Below are 17,468 nucleotides of genomic sequence, written 5' to 3' on the forward strand. Positions count from 1 at the left end.
GAAATGGCTTGCATGAAAATGCACGCTAACTCGAATGGTGTTTGTCGAACAAGGAAATAGTTTTGTTTCAATGACTGTATGGGAGTTTGGGCGGCTTTATTATTACCCTCTGCAGTTGTGCATGTTTTGCTCCCCCACCTTTTTAAAGGCGTATACACGTTGTCAAATCACTCCAACAAGTAGACCAGAAGTTCAAGAGTCAAGCTTTCATAGAATCCAATGTACAACCAAGTATGTGAGCTGGAGGTTTGCACACATTTTTACTACATGAGTTAATTGTAGTTGGTTCATTTAATAAATGGGATATGCAAAATAATAATTATCATCTACATATAATTTATGTTATTAGGTTTCTTGATTTGTTTCCATTCATCATTACTTATTTTTTTTTAAGTTTGAGCTCAGCGTGGTTCATGGCAGTATTCATTCTGCTAAAGACAATTATGCTTCTAATTAGTTCCCCATAAGGCTTTTTGCATCATCCCTGAGACCAAAGGTAAGAGAGCGAAACTAATTTGATAATTAGTGTCAACACATGTGCAAGCTTAATTGCATCTTGTTAGCAGCAGCAATTAACTCAACTAGCTCATCACAATACAGTTGTCAGCAGGAAAGCTCACACAGGTGTAGGTGAGTTACTTGCCTTTAGTCTCACACAGATGATGCTAAAATCTTTGTGAGTAACTAATTTTTGCTACAGCTCAAATTTTATAAAAAAATTAACTTAAAAAATGGAAACAACAAGAATTACCAGGAATGATACGTGGGTGAGAAAATGATTTAACTTTGTACGCCCTATTTGTTCAAACCCCCCTGGTAAATGGTAAACGGTATGTATAATATATAATATTATTATTGTTATTTCGGTAGGCTTGATGCAAATGGATAATTGATTGTATGGTTTCAAACCACAAAATTGATAACCGAGTGGCCTCCCCTTCCCAAACCAGAGCTTGATATACATGCAAAGGAGGTCAAGAGACAGAGGAGTAGAAGGGACTTCACTTTTGGTTGTTAAAAGTAAGACTAATTTCTTTCTGGGCAATTAGCAACAAGTTATATATACTGTAGGGGTAGCCATCTGAGAAACCTAACTACACATCACTGCAATATACTCTATTGGTACCGTACTGGATTAAGTGTTTAAAAATGAACATCTGTTGTACAAAACCATTGTATTGCCATTAATTTAGTATGGGTTGTTACTGTTAATAATACCTGCACACTAAAGTTACTGTAAAAAGCAAGGTTGCTACATGATATACTGTACCCATATACTAAAAGAAACAAAAATTAAACAGCAAACGTCTTGACAAGAAGTTTACAAAGATATTAAGAAAGACTTCTAGTTTATCACTGAATTTTCCTTTGTTTTAGTATTTATAAAGCAAATACTATTGAGCGGTTCATAGTTATGGGTGATGCAGCATTTAGCTAAGCTGTTTGTTTGTCTCTGTTATATATCTATCCATCTGTCTGTTTCAGTTATCATAGTTGTGATAATAACTATGTTTAAAAGGCATTTTTTGTACTAAAGAGAAAGTATGCGGTGCGAAATACACAAGGAAATAATTACAAAAACAATCTATCAACAATATGCCATCATGTTTTTATTTATAGCATTCCTATACTTGTCAAAACACAGCAAAAAGTACAGGTTTTGGAAGGAAGAAACTCCTATTTACAGTGGTTAAAATACCTGCCTTATGTAGTACCCTTTTACATGACTCCTAGCAGATGAAGGATATATTTGATTTGAAATGGCTTATATGACATGTTCTGTAATATATAAAAGCTACATTTCCATCAGTCACAATGGTTAAGACTGACTGATAGATCGAGCAGATACTTACACTTATTGACAGTATTGTGGCAGGTGTTTCAAATATATCCAGGACTCGTTTTTTTTTTTTTTAAATACAAAGTGTTTCTATAGTGTGACTAGAAAGATGTCCTCCATATGTATGTTGTTTTGAGCATGAGATATTATCAATGACACAGAACAGCTGAGTCTTGCAACATCAGAAGATTTACAAAAGAAATTAAAATTCTGGAGACTGACACTTAAAATGCACACCATAACAGTGTATTTAATGGTTATACCAGGGGTTTAACAGAAAACATAAAGACAAAAGGTCTTTCAAGATAAAGGGACAAACGATAACATTGCTCATGCTAATAAAAGGTAAGACAGTGAATGGTAAAGATTTGGTTAACTCTTGGTCTAGCTGTGTTCACTGTTGGATTATGTAAGCATTGGAAGCTTCACATCTACATTTAAATCAAAACTCAAGACCCTCCTGTTACAGATTTAGTGCTGATGTATTTTCAAAAGACTGGACACGACAGTCAAATCACTGGATCACTGTGGTAATGCGACGGTCATTTATAAATAACAGAGGGTAAGTGCCTCTCTGTATTTTGAGAACGCTAGTGTGACTCTCTTAGCAAGTACAGTAAAAAAAGTAAACTGATATTAGAGATGCCATTCACTGAGCTTGGTGTATACATGTCAACATGTAATGGCACTTGTCGGGAGCACTTTATTACGTGTGCAGGGATCGAAACATTTAAACACTTTCCATAACACTGTCAGCAGAGTACAGGACCAGCATGGGCAACCAGGGCAGCACTGAGTCAACATGAGAAGCCTATAGCAGTGCTATATGCTTACATTGTTCAAGAGCAGGGGTGCACGGGTCAGCTGACCTGCAACAGGGAGATGCAGCTTTTATATCTAAAGAAATACACTGCCCGGCCACATTATTAGGACCTGTCTGATCTGTTGGATTTGGCATTGCGCTGGTGTGGGGCATGTTCACCTGTTATACAACCTTGCTCCCTTGATCACTCTAAAAGAATGATGAACTTGTACCTCGATGGGCATGGCTGCTTTCAATTATTGAGCACTCAATAGTGCTGGATGTAAGTTTCTCTATTTCCAGAGCTGTGCAAGAATCCAATTGAGCATATTTGAGATGAACTTGAACAACAATTGACACAAGTTTCACGTATTCAGATTTTGATGCTTTGGTGTTGTGCAAGTTTTTTTCTAATAGATATTGCATTCATTTGAAATTTAAATAACATTACTTTTTTTTTCAATCAATCAAATCTTTAAAAGTGTGACATCCATCAACTAATTTGAGACACTAATTTATCAGGGTCCCCAATTTGCTCACCTAATAAAGTGACAGGGTGAATAGGTTCACATCCTGGCTGAACAGAGTTGCTGTTCTTTTCTGGGGATCATTGCATGGCTTCTGGCACTCTTGCAGGTTGAATTATTTCAGATGGAAACAATATAGCAATGTTCTTCTTTTTGTGATGGGCTTCACTGTTTTTTCTTATTTTTATAGAAAGCTTTCATACTTCAGGTCTTGGCAGACTGAGAGATATCATTTTGACGTATTTATTTAACTCTTTTCTAAAGTGTAGTATGTTTGCTCTTGCCCTTCATTAAGATTACACAATGAGGTAAGCAAAAGCCAGTTAATAAAATAACAATCTTTGGATTTTCTGTAATGGTAAATTACATTCATCACTTTATAATTTTAATATCCTTTCTTAATTAACTTTACCATATAGCTCCCAGCAGTTTCATAAAGAGGAAGGTAAAAGGTACCTGAATGTTTTGAAATGCAAGTCAAAATACAAGGACCTGTCCTGGTGAAAATGTGATGAACTCTGGGTTAAATCCGACTTGGGCATCCTCATCTGGCAGCAAATTTAATTCCCCAACTTTCCCTCAAAGGTATTGCACTAGTAATGGTATCACTTTTACCTTTGAGAAAAAGAATTAAATTGGCTGCCACTTTCCAAATCTGATTGTGTTACAGATTGACAAACTTCCAATGAGCTGCACTCCTGTGCATTCTACAGTACAGATCATCTCAACATTGTTTGTGAGTGTGTGTGCATGTTCAGACTATTTGAAACTCTTGACAAACAGGGTCAGAACTTTAAACATTAAACTCATGCTGTTTCTATAGTACTAGCCTTCGCTGTTAACGTTTAATGGAATCCCTGTGGTCGTCCTAGCAACAGGAGCTCTGGCAGACTTTGAAGTAGTCATGAAAAACTTTAACCTCCTAATCATCTGGCCTCATGTTGATAAGCAGCTGTGTGCTTCCATGCAATATTTGGCTTCTGCAACATACAGTGCTAAATTACAGAAAAAACTCTCTAATCTGAAAGCGATTGAGACTGGAAAATTGAGTCGGATAACTCAGTGTGAAGGTTTTCAGAGACAATAAGCACAGAAATAAACAAATACGAATAAATATCTAAAAATGTCAAACTGATCTGGAAGTTGATTACAGCACATACAATTTACTGTCCAGGGATTCAGTGAGCTTATAGAAGACCTACCACTGGGCACTGTACTGTTTCACTATGCTTTCAGTTTTGTATTTTAACATAAATTCTACTTTGGTTTTGGTCAACTTAAAACTTCTTTGAAAAGCCCAATATTTTTCTTTCCAGAGCCTTGTTGTGTGTACATTTAGCCACCCAACAGCTGCACCATTCGGAATGGCACCCATTTGACACATGGATTTGTTTTGATATCATACTTGGTTATATACTTTGAAAGGAAAAATCACATGGTGCCTGACTGCACTTAGATTGGTTTTAAGAGGATGTGATGAACAGGTCTGCATTCCTCAATAGATGGGTTCTGTTTTGTAGCGAGGAGCACGCCAGTAATTTCAATAGGGATTTAGTCACAAGTCCTGCAGAATCATACATAATTAGTGTTTGCTGAGGAGCTGGATTAGACAGTTTTTCCTGTATTGCATAGAATGATGATACATCCACCTTTTTAAATCAGTCATTGAAGAACAATAGAAGAACATTATGTGTTAGGGGAGAATAAGGATAAGGTACCATCATAAAACCACCTGATTTATTTCCAAACAGAGAGTTTGAAGTCGTGAACTCCAGATGATACTTTGGATTCAAATCATTTCCAGGGCACACTTAATCCTGAAATTCATTAACGCAACAAAAATAAAGACATACATTTTTTTGGATTCTACACAGCAATGCTTAGTAACTGAAATGGTTAGAATTTCTAATGGTGACCCGCTATTTAAATTGAATACCAGATTCCCCCTGTCCATCTAAAGTTTTATTATTTTTTCAATGCAAATAACGTTTTAGTACATTGCCAAACTCCCTTATTTGCTGTGTGCATCTGCTATAAGTGCAAAGTTCAGATTTCAGTATTTTGTATGACTTAGACTTAAGTGGCTTCCATCCATCTCATTGCGACATGCAAAATGATCTTAAATTGTTTAAAGATTATGTTGACTACCCTTTTCATACAATGGCTATGTAGTTGTAACAAAATAACTCCAAAAAATTATACATGCCACGCACCTCCATTCAATATATAGGTTTCAAAGGTATGGTTTTGAAAGAAACATATTTTAATTTTAACACATGATATCTGGTAGTGCACTAGGTTAAAGGCATTTTAAAGACAACCAATTAATTCAGGGTTTTGTTTAACTGGTGGATCTTTACTTTGAGTTTGAACAGATGTGGTTTAATTTCGAACCCTGTTTATGGCCTATTGGTAACCATTCTTTTACATAGAACCTTGAGCTCTATACCACTGGATTGCAATGGAACCAAAGACAAATTTGAAACTAGTTCCGGTAAGAATGTTATTGCACTTAAGTGGAATAACAAAAATGTATACCATGCTATATATACCCACACTTGTGGTATAAACAAACTTATTGGAGAGCAAGGCTTCAAACCAATAACTTTCTTTAAAGTACTGTATTATGTATGTGTTCTACAACATGTTTTTTTTTTTCAATTCTGCACATTTGAGACATACAGCTGATATTAAAGCATAGCTAAGTTACATGAAACCTTGTAAGATGTTACCTTCTAAGCACGTGAGCTTTCAAAGGGTCTGTTTACTTTGCCATGTTGGTTCCAATTCATATTCCTGGTCCTGCTCTCTAAATGCTGCTCCACAAATACTTTTATGAGATGTGGAACCAAGTCACAAATGCCTACTTCATTTGAAGAATAGCTTTTTCACCCAGTATTGAATCATTAAATGAGCCTTGCTGTTTGTTAAACCATTTGTAGAATAAAATTCTGAACATTTTTCATATGTAAGTCCAATACACATTTGCAATCTGTTGTAGTGGTAGAGTATTCTATTGGTACAGGACTGGACCCATATTGGGACCACTGGTCTTCTGCTGATTCTATTAATACAATAGGATGTCAGTGACAAATCAGGTTAAGAGAGCCTGTATATATTGAGCCACCGCTGCTTAGATAATTACATTGTTTCAGTAAATCTTCTATTGAAAGACATTTAGAAATACTAAAAGAAACTCAAATTCAATCACAAACGTTTTCAGTGTGTGTTCCTTCATGTGAGGTGCAGAATTGAAATATCTCCAGGGAGCAGCAAGTATATTTTACTTTAGCTTTAGAAAAAACTACCAATAAAATTAATTCATTTTCCACTATGTTTGCCTCTTTATATTAGAAAATGTGAAATCTGGCAATACACATAATAATAGGTAATATTTAATGGAATTTTGTTAGCTCTGTTGTTTTCAAACAATGGCAAGCTTTCAATAAAAATGAATATATTTTTAATATTATAAATAACTATTTTGTTTAAAAACATACCAGGGGAAATCAATGGTAAAAGTCCAAGGAAAAATATTGTGGTAAACGTTTATAAGGCTAAACCATTAAAGAAACAAAACATGAGCATTAGAAATTTCCATTTAGCTGATAAGGCAGTTAGTTGTTTATCAATTAGTGTAATATGATTTTTCTCATTCCGAAACTGATTTAATGTTATCACATAACAAAACTGTTAAATCTTTTTTGAAGTATATTGCAGTTTCAGCCGTGTAACAAGGCAGTGAAGTCTGGCTTTCTTTTTTCTTTAAATAAATTAAAATGTCTTAATCCTACAGAGGTGCACAACATTATTTACTCTAGTTAACCTCTCTGGAAATAAATGTTAGCATCCCAGAACTGACATTTGGCAGTGGTATCTGGAAGCATGCAACACTTACATTTAGATCATATTTTTTGTTTTTGACTGTAGGGACCTAGTTGACTAACAGTTATTTTGTGATATGTTGCAATTTTGACAGATAACATTTATCATCAAATATTGTATTTGTTTATATTAATACTGTATGTGGCTATTCAGAAACAGGACCCTCCCCTTACTGTGGTTAACCAGCTTTAACCACTGTTTTCAGACATATCTGTGCTTTCACTCAAGCTACACTAAACGTGTACCATTTCTGCAATATTTAACTATTTAAATATTTTATGTATGCATGCATTAAAATGGTTTCTTGCTAACATTTTTAGGGTACACCTATTCTGCACAATACTTTTATTAGGGAATAAAAACATTGACATCTGTGTATATTATATCATTGTTATATTAATTGTTAATTAATGTCCCCAGTGTTTTAGATCTTATTACTACACCTGATATGCTATTCCATGCACAAATAACGTATTGTAAAAAAAAATTAATAAATCAATCAATTTCCACGCTTAACATTGTGAATAAAGTGTTTTGTTTTTGAACAAAAAAAATGACTATACCCCTTTAAGAGGGGTGTGTCACTTTGATTGACAGCTGGTACCTGCTGTTCAGCAAAACTGGGACCATGTGGTAAACTAGAGGCCAAGCTAGCTCAGGCTTATTGAAAGGGCAGTGCTCCTTTCTGTTAGAATGCATTTGTATTAAACTAACATCAGAAATATACAGCAAAGGTGCAGGAAATAAAGGTTAAGTACCTGTTTGATAGTAAATGCATACGGGTAAGCGATATTGCAAATGTTCTTATCAAAAGGAACAAAGGGGAAAAAGGTCTTGGAAAGGTTATGTATAAGATTGTTTGTTTCTTACTGTACGGCTGTTAATCCAGACTATAGTTTACTGCTGTGAAATGATACGGTGCTAAAGCATTATTTATTTTATTATTGTGTTAAAACAGTGGATGGGCTATATTCGTGTTATGTAAACTGACATTAGTCATCCAGCTTACTGAAAGAAATACAGAAGGGTTCATTTTGCACTTCTTTTGTGTGTTAAACTAAATGCTTTTTAAAACACACTGCATTGCGCAATCTTGCATTTATACACTAAATGGTAAATAGTTATCTTAAAACTGATCCCAGCTCCTGCAAACAGTGTAAGGGTATAGCCCTACCCTCCTGTCTTCATAGCAGGGCATTCTTTGGCTTCCATTTACTCCTTCTCGTTTCTACACTCAATTTAATGTAGTAACTTGGGTTGTAATTTACAAGGCTTAAATACTATTGGTAACTGACACAGAATGAAGGCTGACATAAATGTGTAAGGTACCGCTTTAGTCTAATAGAGACCTGCCAAGTCTCCCGATGAGGTATAAAAAACTCTCCATATTTTTTGAATTGCTATTAAAATAACGTGTAATACATTGTAGTTAATAAGTTAACAGTCAGCGTAGTGTATCATATATATATATCTATATACGATATATATATATATTATATCTATATATAATCTATATATATATATATATTTTTTCCCACTGGTGCACTGGACGTGATTCCTACACAGAATAAAATACCCCGATTCACCTCTCCACTGCAGCCCCCTTATCGCCTATACCTCTTCAATGCATGATGCTAGAGTTGTGTAAATGTCCGTCAAAACTTGAATCGCAGCCTCTGTGAATGAGAAGCGGACTTCTCCTGTAAAAAAAAACAAACAAAAAAAAAACCTCTTGAGCAAAAACTAGCTACCCTTTATTTTTATTTACATATTTATTTCATTTTAAATACAAATTTTGAAACATTTGGAATGTAAATATACACAGCTCTTTTAGATTTAAAAGGATCAAATTGAAATGGAAATGTGTACAAATTATTATACACATTTAGCTAACTAAATGGGGCCTATTGCAGTTTTTTCATTATTATATATTTTTTAAGAAGTGTTTTGTTTTTTTTTCCAGTCAAAAAAAAAACAAAAAACAGCTATGAGTGGTAAGTTTAGTGTACTGTATGTTCATTAAAACTCGAAGACGCTTTTTAGATTTCTTGTCATGGCTTGTACATGTTTGGGGGTATCTTTTAGCATGTATTAACTGATTAGAACTTGAAGGTGGTCTTCTCTTTGACCTTGTCCAGTCGTTCCAGAACACTTGCAATATGCACAAAAGTAAATGGGCTGCCCATCCCATGACTGATTCATTTAAGTCAATGGAATTCCTTGCACGCTATCTAAAATATAAGGAATGGGGTGGAAATGTGCTTGTGTCCTACACCACACTTTTTCATATTTTGTAAGTAAGAAAAATTAGACAATATGTCATAATGTGACATCTTTTCCATCCAGTACAAACTCTGATGTAGTATAAGACTTCTGATACAAAGAAATTTCAAAATCAGAGTCTACTAGTATAAGTATAAACACATACTTGTAAATTGCCCTGTAATGAAAGAAGCTACAGTATACTATATTATTGCTGTAGCATGTACCTTGAGCATAAGCAGTTTCTGGACTGCATTCTGGGAATAGGCCTTCAAGGAGCCTAGTCATTACAAAAGGCCTTTTGTGTAATAAATTCACTTCAGTGAATAAAAAAAAAAAAGCTGGCACAAACTGTCCCTACAGGAAAAAAGATACAAAAAAAAAAATAGCCAGTAAAGGCTGATCTTGGTATCCGCTAAACAGACAATCGTTGCAAAACGGTGAAACTTGCCGTCTGGATGTGAATTCACCTGGGGGGGTTTGGCCCTGGCTCAAGGTCTTGGGTGACCCTGGGCGCCTGGGAACACTCCCCTGCCGCATATTGAACAATACAGCAAGCAGTATCAGACACAAGGTGCCAAAGCAGATGGCTGCTTACTTATCAGGCGATATGAGACACAAGAGCCTATTACGTACATGAAAATCAATGGTTGTGTACCATTTCTGTTGCCTGTACTCCATTCAGGGTTGTTGCATTTGTGCGTTTTTTTGGTGTTTATACGTTTGTATGGGATTGTAAGTTTAAGTTGTATATCACATAACACAAAAACATAAGAAGTATGTTGGTGACGTACATCACCCTCCGCAGCTGTAAACTGCACTATGAAGATTATGTGACATATATGAAGACAGACACAGATTCAGACAGTCTCAATAATTTATGTTAAATAATGTTCTAATCAAGTTTCACAACTGGATAAAACATTTTTTTTTTAAATCCAGTGTTTCCCCTTTATAAGGCTGTTGTCGGAAGCCATAGATAAGAGACGGTAGTATTTGGGTTCTGTCTTATAGCAAGCTGGAAGTTGACAAATGGGACAAATGGAAGCCAATGTTGTTTTATAACCAGTTCTGTGGTATAAAAGGGTGCCTTATAATGAGGGAGTACTGTAGAGTAAAACTCTAAGGTGGGATATAGGTGTGTCATTCGTTCATACATATCCACTTGTCCCGGTCTCCATCTATCTTGAATAGTCAAGGCCCATTAGACAACGGACAACAATTTAGCTTTCTAATAGATAACACCTAGGTTGAAATTAACAACATTAAATGGTTTTCCAGTGGCTGTTATCCTTTGGAATGGACTAACTGCAGCTATATAAACTATAAGAAGTCAAATGGACAAACGTTTTGGCTAGCGTCTTCTCCGATGTACTGCAGTAGCTGAAATGTTTGTCAGCTTGACTTCTTGTACTTTACATTTATGCCTGAGGGTTTGGCTCATTGCAGCTAGACCATTGAAGTCAAGCTGGGCTTGAGCAGAGGAGGTTCTGAAGCAGTCAAGAGGAATAAAATACAAGCATTGAAGCAAAATATCTTCAACAGATGCAAAAAGGAAAGGATGCTCCAAGGAAAAACAGAACAGTAGCTGTTGAAAAAACAAACAAGTATACAAAAATCGCTTGCTAAATGTCTTCCAAAATGGTTAGCAGATGTTTTAATGATTGATTAAAACAAACAATGGATGGTTTGAGTATGTACAGTAGATGGTTTCATCACACCATACAGCAAACATACTGGTGCAGGGCTATCTGAGGTTCAGCTGGCACCTTTTTCCAGTTCATTCTAGTTCGCTGACTCCCCGGAATATTCCAGACAGCTGTTCTGATGCAACAGCCCCCCGTCTGGGTAGGCACACGCCAGGCCATTCATCATGAGGTTTTACAAAGTAATCTCAATGCAGACTTGACTTGCAGCACTCATTCTCTGATCTGCAGTGTCAGCTGTCTGGGAAAAAATTAAAAAAATATATATATATTTAATTTGTGTCCAAATTCCCCGAAAGCGATCAATTGTTTGAATAGTTTTTATTAACAGGAGTCATATACAGTCCTTGTCTGGGAGGATAACTAGTTTAACATTGGATGATTTCAGATTTATGCAAGATATTTCTTAAATTAAATATCACACTTTCTGTAAGCACCTTAAATCGGCTGAAAAACCAGGAGTGTTTTCGTAACACAGAAAATCCTGCCAATGTGCACTCACAAAGGATTATGCAGAAGGCATTAACAGCCAGTGAGTTTATGTTTATAGTGAACAATTTGCTTTACAGGCTGCTAGACTGTGCATGTCTCGTTTCCACCCCATTATGTGTACAATAAAAGAATATTGGTATTTTAATCTACAACTTTTTACATAATATTTGGGGAGTAGATGTTTTGTTTTTGTTTTTATTGTATGTGACATGCAATATGAGACTTCTAAAATATGTGGTTTGGGTCCAGGACTGGCAATTTAAATGTTCTTATTGTATTTTGTTTTCTAATGTATCTGACTGTCCAAATAATTTGGGTACTGCTGCTTATGATTTAGGGCACAGCATGCCACAGGTCTGCAGCAGTCTGAACAGGCAGATTGCCTTAACGAGTAAAGGCAAATCCGCGTTTCAGATATTTTCTTTACAAAACAGATATGTTGTACATTTTATAATTTATATCTCAAACTCCCAAGGAGACTTTCGGGAACCAAGTTAACCATGGGGGGCACATAATAAGAGCACTGGGACTGTTACAAGTGACACATATGATTCTGTAACAATTTAACATAACTGTTAAGCAAGAATAAATTATCAACACAGTGTGACTGTGACTAACAAAAAAAATCTAGTACCAATTTTTTTATTATATTTTAACGACTGCCATTTTTTTTGCCGCTGAGAAAGACATTAGCTGAAATTATCTGCTGGAGTCCTTTTTACTCACAGATACTTGTATCAGTGTCCCTGTTCGTAGCCTGTGCAAAGGTAACTAGTAATAAACTGATCACAACAACGTCTAGCCAGAGAGACCCAGCGTGACCCAGTGCCTTTACCACATGTGTGACAGAAGTTTGTTGTTTTGATATAAAATACATCTGGGGTTTGGAAGAAAAAATGATATTGAGGCTTGAGATACAGATGTGTTGGATACAGTTGGATCGTAACTTGAGGTCCCGGAGCTTAGAGAGGCCCAATACACTCTGTTGCTGGCTTTCTCCTCTTCCATGAGGTTTGCAGTGATTTCCTAACCTCCTACCAAGGAGGCCCCCAGGACCATTTCAAAGTCAGGGTAAAATGAAGACTGTCACTGACAGGGTACAGAGTGTTCTATAGTTTTTTGGCAGGCTCAACCAGTTTTGCAAATTACAAACGTTTTGAATGGGAGCTCAGTTTGCATCCAATACAAATGTGATAACCTGAAAGAAATGTGCATGAAATTTCCAAAAATCTGTTTTAAAATCCAATGTCTCGTGTCAAGAACTTTCTGTTTCTAGTTAAAATACTGCATTTGAATGGTCATCGCTTAAAGGTACAGCACTCCATTTTATAGTTGAATAAAATACAAATGCAAAGGAAACAAAATATTATCCATTTACTACAGCAACCAATCTTCTAGAGGCTGATGAGATAATTTACTGCACATGATCAAGGGCTGCGTAGAGGAAGAGTCCTCGGGATTTTGATAATGATAGAGATGTGCTTTATGACTTGGGAGATTGAGTTAGGAGATTCCCTTGTCTCACGGAGAGCTGCCCTCGCGGAGGTGAGACCAAACCTATTGGCATCCACGGCTGGCAGGTGAGAAAATGGGAAGATGACAGTGTTAGATAGATTAGGCTGGGGGTCCCCCTTCTGGCATGAACCTTCCATTGTGGAGGATGATGTCAGCGGGGACTGGGAAGTGAGCTTCACTAATCCCCAGAGGGGGACTGCTGCAGAGATGGAGCAGCAGTTGCGTGACAGAGGTGGAGTGACAGAATAGAGGAGGAAAGTGGAAAACAAAAATGCAAGACAGAGAGCAAACTCATGGCTTGAGTTTAGCAGATGTTATTGGTATGCAGGAAATAAAGGGGAGGAGCCTTTGCATCATGCCCCCAAAATCACACACATGTTTACAATAATACTTATATTAGCATGACACATACACACATCTCAAAGCGTGTGTTTTAGCTGGTAACATGTGAGGTTAGCAGTTTGCATCCAGCCCTTGCCTCTCTGTTCAATTCAATGGATTGAGATGTCAAGCCATTACAGAGGAGCCCTACACCGTACCAGTCAACTAAGGAGTTGGCTAAGTACATGTCTTTCACTGATGTCAGTATCATTAACTCATCAGCCGCCAGAAGGAGACGCATTACACTACCAATGCAACTCATTTTAGGTACAAAAAATTGGTTTCTTTAAAAACTTGGCTGTTTTTTGTAAAATATATTTGTTAATACTTTATTAACTATAGAGAAACTTCTCAAAGTAGCCTTTAAAAATAATTCTTTAAGCTTCTCCACAAACAATTTGTATATTTATTTTTTTAGATGGGAGCTGTCTGTATACAGACTATCTGGTAGTATGTGCTCTGTCTGGTATAGGTTTCAGCACCTATAACAGCAGTGGAATACAGTGATACCCACAGCTATAGGTACAGCAAGGCCAATATTAGGTTTGACAAGGCCTTTTCTATTAACAGATTTCATTTCATGATAATTGCACACAGCGTTTTCAGAAAGGAAAAATGAACCAATGAAGTCCCCATGAAGTTAAAACTGTAACTGGTGTTCTTTCCTTTCTGAGAAATGAAAATTGAGTAGTAGATAGCTTTGAGAGTTTAACACACTGAATGAACTTATATAGCAGTTTGGTTCTATTTTATAAAAAATAAAGTGGAAAATGAATGTCTTATCCCCAGACATTGCTCCAGTACTTTCTGTAGTAACTGTTGCTTGAAATACTCAATGTTACCAGCAGATATAATGAGTGTATCTAATTCTTATTTCCTAATGCAAAAGATGTCTTGATCCCATCTGGTTCAGAAAGTAAAAGCTGAAGTTTAGGTCAACAGCTCTTTGTAAGCACAGGATATTTTATTAACTCTCACTTGCCTAGTAATAGCAGTGGAATATAATCCTGAGAGCAGTTGTTTCATTTGAGGTGTTAAATTCCTGTCTTTTTGTTATCCATTCTAATCTGTACAAAAATCTCTGTTTGGTTGGAACTGAAAGAAATGCAACACATGAGCTCTCTTGCATTGTTAGTGTTGTTAATTCTCATTGAAGAGGCCTTTCTGAATAATTTCAGGGGTAGCACTATCAAGATCCAACTAGATCAATTGTATACACCCTATAGATTTTTTACGTCTATTTTGCTGATCTAAATGGTGGTGGGTCTTAATACAGAAGCTGTTAAAATCTTTAAAGAAAAGGGTACTTTGTGAAAACTGACATCTATAACAGAATTTGTAAGTCTATATTTTTGACTTCAGAATGACAGTTTTTTTTTCCTATTTTTACAAATTGTGCCAGTATTTAGATCCGCCACTGTTAGATCCATTGAGGTTATAATGTTAAGTACTGGGTAATTGCTTCTTCCCCTACAGATTGTTCAGTGTTCTAGAGCTGCTACAGATTTACAGACTGGCACATGGCAAAATAAGTTTCATGGAAAATTCCTTCTGCTTATTTAATGTTCTGTGTTTTATGGCACAGCCTTAATGAACAGACCTCACATCTGTTGGAAATTGTTGTAACGGAGCAAGACCGTGTTGGCGTCTTCAAGATTATTGTTCATAGACCTTTTCCAGTTTTTGAGCCAATACAAAAGTTTATTGACGACAACCAGTTTGATTAGTAACTGTGTATGTTTATTTGTGTCGCAGGGTCCTATTGTTTTAAATACATTTTTGTATGGAAGGCCCCAATGTTGAAGGCAGACAAATCATGCAAAGATACTGAATTGCTAAGACAGTAAGAATGTATAAAGATTTAAGCCATGTTGCTACAAAAACCTCTATTATAAAATAACTAGTCAATTATAAAATAGCTAGTGAAATGTTTGTCTGAGATGCAAAGTATAAATGTACATTTCTACAATATATTAATCCTAACTAACGAAGTTTGTTTTTCCTGTTTTGGCCTCTTTATACTGGCTCCCTGTGCAGTATAGAATTGATTTTAAGATTTTGCTGTTAACTTACAAGGCCCTGAATGGATTATCATCTAGTTATTTGCAGTAGTTGCTGACCCCATATCTCAGAGATCACAGGATGCAGGGCAGATGGTTATTCCTAGGGTCAACAAAAGCAACACGGAAGGTAGGGCTTTTTCTTGTAGATTATGCAATCAATCAATCTTTATTTTATTTAACATCTTTCATAGTGGACCACCATCACAAAGCACTTTACAAGATGCAGTAATAACAAGAAAATCCATAAAACTTTTAAATACTGAATGCTCTGCCTTTATTTGTCAGGGAAGCTGGGACTGTTACAGTTTAAGTCAAGACTAAAAACATACTTTTATAAAATGTCTTTCTTATCTTAGTGGGTTTTAATGTAACTTTAAAATGGCTGCTTTTGTATTATGTGTACACTGTTATTTAAATGGTCTGACTGTGTGACATGCTATACAAATGTATTGTGGTTTGTTCTTATTTCTGCTATGTACTGTACAGTGCTTTGCAATACCTTTTGTATTAAAAGCGCTATATATATATATATATATATATATATATATATATATATATATATATATATATATATATATATATATATATATATATATGCAATAAATAAATAAATAACCAATCAGCTGCTTTCCCTATTGACTGACATGCCTTCAGCCAGTAACATGAGTTGACCCAGAAAACGCTACTGTGGTCAAATAACACAGGAAGTACAAGTAAAAAAAGAAAAAAAGATCGCTCAAGTAAAAGGCATAGAAAGAGAGTGTCCTTTCAGCTAAAGTAGTACCAGATATCTTGTTTTAAAATTAAAATAAAATACTAACGCTTTTTCTTTTTTCAAAACTGCACATTTGAAACGTATGTAGATAATGGAAGTGAAATATAGCTAAGATTTATAAAATGATGTTGTTTGTTACAATCATGTTAAAAGAATTAAGATAATATTTCAATTTCTAACTTAGTTAGGGGTTTATTTTACCATGGGCGTTTGCGTTACCAGTCAGGCAAAGTTTTAGAATTTGTATTGTTTGTGCACAAGACTACACTCATTAGATATTTGTAAGTGTAGTTTCTACTAACATGACTTGTAATTAGGGCTTATGTTTTTATTAATTTCATTTTTCGGTGCTATTTTTTCGCTTTTTATGTACTGTATTAAATTATTGTTTTTGGTTACTTTCCAAAATGCTGTCATAATATGTATAGTAACTCAACAGTACTTGTACACTTAAGTTATAACTTATTTCCTTTGCTGTCTTTCTCAACAAAATCCTTATGGTCACGGTCTCATTCTTCTATAGATTTTTTTTTTTTTTTACATTTCGCCATAATTTGCAATTTTGTTTGAAATCCTCCCTATCTAACTGTAATATAGCTTTAAATCCTGCTTTTCCTAATTGTAATTTCGTTTTAAATCTCGCAACTGGAGTCTCCAATAGAAATGTGGGAATTTGCTGCCACACAGTAGTTGGGGTAAAGGGGTGTTATAGGATTTTATCAATTTAAAATTGAAAATCAGAAGCCCAACTTATAATATGTTTTAAATATATTGTTTCAAATACATTGATTTGATCAAGTTATACCCCTGTGAATTCACCCTGGATTGCATCCGCTATCCATGGTTAAAATGGGATTATTTCTCAAAACACGTGGTTGATGCAATCCATGTAGATTCCCTGTTAATGTAACAGTATTAAAACAATCCAGCTTTGGCTTAACTTCTAGTTTTGCTCAATGTAAAAATATCCTTCAACAATTCAATGCCCTTGTAACACACAGTTACTGGCTTGACTGTTTCCTATCCCTACCTTTTTAAGCCACTTATGGTTTAAAAAGTTTCTACATATTTTGTGTTACCTGTAAGCTCATATTGGCAAAACTCCTGAAATGAAAATGTAAACAAACTTCACTGTGAACAAGGTCTACTTTCTGAAGTAGTGCACACAACTATCGACCCTTTATCAGTCTGTCCAGATCTGCTGTCTTGTCCATTGTGAC

The sequence above is a fragment of the Polyodon spathula genome, chromosome 16, assembly GCF_017654505.1.
Source record: "Polyodon spathula isolate WHYD16114869_AA chromosome 16, ASM1765450v1, whole genome shotgun sequence".
Taxonomy (NCBI): Eukaryota; Metazoa; Chordata; class Actinopteri; order Acipenseriformes; family Polyodontidae; genus Polyodon; species Polyodon spathula.